At 53.9% G+C, this 2127-nt stretch overlaps 1 protein-coding gene across 1 annotated transcript in view; it reads right to left on the reverse strand.

The window, feature by feature from the left end:
* The window catches only part of fam50a (family with sequence similarity 50 member A), a 25625-nt gene that overhangs the window by 21977 nt on the left and 1521 nt on the right, over positions 1–2127 (reverse strand). The window lies entirely within an intron of this gene.

The following is a 2127-nucleotide window of genomic DNA, read 5'->3' on the forward strand; positions in this document are numbered from 1 at the left end:
GTAACCCCCTATCCTGGGAGCGTTGGATGGGGGGATGGTGTAAAGGGAGCTTTATTCTGTATCTAACCCCCTGTCCTGGGAGTGTTGATGGCGGGGGGACAGTGCAGTGGGGGCTTTACTCTGTATCTAACCCCATGCTGTCCCTGTCCTGGGAGTGTTTGATGGGGGGGACAGTATGGTTAAAGCTTTACTCTGTATCAAACTCCCTGTCCTGGGAGTGTTTGGGGGGGGGGGGCAGTGTAGAGGAAGCTTTACTCTGTATCTAAATCTCTGTCCTGGGAGTGTTTGACGGGTTTGACAGTGTAGAGAGCGCTTTACGGTGTATCTAACCCCGTGCTGTTCCCACTTCTATCCTCCCGGTCGCCCTGCAAGTATTTCCCCCTCCCGATGTTTACTCAATTCCCCTCCAGAAAGTTCCTGTCAAATCTGCTTATGCTGCACTATCAGGCGACGCGTTCCAGACTACTGCAACTTGACAACAATTAGGGGCGGCACGGTGGCTCAGTGGTTAGCACTGCTGCCTCACAGCTCATAGGACCCAGGTTCGATCCCACCTTCGGGTGACTGTCACATTCCCCCCCACCCCCACTCCCTGTCTGCGTGGGTTTCCTCCGGGTGCTCCGGTCTCCTCCCACAGTCCAAAGATGTGCAGGCTAGGTGGATTGGCCATGCTGAATTGTCCCATAGTGCCCAGGGATGTGCGGGTTAGGGTGGATTGTCCGTGCTAAATTGTGCCATGGTGCCCAGGGATGTGCAGGTTAGGGTGGATTGTCCGTGCTAAACTGTCCCGTAGTGCCCAGGGATGTGCGGGTTAGGGTGGATTGGCCGTGCTAAACTGTCCCGTAGTGCCCAGGGATGTTTGGGTTAGGGTGGGATTGGCCATGCTAAATTGTCCTGTAGTGCCCAGGGATGTGCGGGTTCGGGTGGGATTGGCCGTGCTAAATTGTCCCGTAGTGCCCAGGGATGTGCGGGTTAGGGCGGATTGGCCGTGCTAAATTGCCCCGTTAGTGCCCAGGGATGTGCAGGTTAGGGTGGATTGGTCATTGGAAATGCAGGGTTACAGGGACAGGGTGGGTCTGGGTGGATTGCTCTGTGGACAGTCCACCCCCACAGGTTTTGAAGCCCCCACCAAACCCCACCGCTGGAGATGAAGCCCTACCCCCGATGGGACTATGTCCTCCCCATCTAAGAATAAACAACCCCCAAATTTGGGATTGAAACCCTCCCCTACAATGGGCAATGAACTACCCTCACTGAAGGTTGAAGACAACCCCCCCGCACCCCTCACCAAATTGGTGACAGAAGCCTCCCACAAGTTGGCAAAAAAGACCCCCTCGACCCTGAAGTGGCCACAGAAACACCCTTCCACTTTATGAGAACGGAAGCTCCACTTCCCCCTCAACTGGGGATAGAGGCGGCACACCCCCAATTGGAGACAGAAACCCCTGTCCCCCAGGTGGAAACAGAAGACCTCCTCCCCCCACCAGAGATGGTAAGCCCCGCTTCACCCAGTTATAGATTGGAACTCCTCGCTCCACCTCACTGGAGATGGTTGCTCCCTCCTCTCCCACTGAGTTATGATCACTGTTGCTACCATTCCCCCCACTGAGTTAGGACCACAATACCAAACACTGCGCCCCTGAGTTATGATCACTATTTCCCCTTCCCCACTGTATAAAGATCACCATTTCACCCCTCCCCAATGAGTTGGGATCACTGTTCCCAACCTCCCACCACTGAGTTAGGACCATTATTTCTCCCCCACTGTGTTATGATCACTTTCTCCTGTCCCCAGATTTATGGTCACTATTCCCTCCCTCTCCACTGATTATGGTCACTATTTCCCCCCTCCCCAATGAGTTAGGATCACTATTTCCCCCCTTGCCCACTGTATTATGATCACTAATTTCCCTCTCTTGCCTACTGTGTTGTCACTATTCCCCCCAGCTTGCCCACTGTGTTATGATCACTATTCCCTCTCTTGCCCACTGTGTTATGATCACTATTCCCTCCCCTGCCCATTGTGTCATTATCACTAATTCCCCCCTGCCCACTGTGTTATGATCACTAATTTCCCCCCCTTGCCCATTGTGTTATGATCACTATCTCCCCCACCTTGCCCACTGT

The sequence above is a fragment of the Rhincodon typus genome, chromosome 44 (assembly GCF_021869965.1).
Source record: "Rhincodon typus isolate 14 chromosome 44, sRhiTyp1.1, whole genome shotgun sequence".
NCBI lineage: Eukaryota > Metazoa > Chordata > Chondrichthyes > Orectolobiformes > Rhincodontidae > Rhincodon > Rhincodon typus.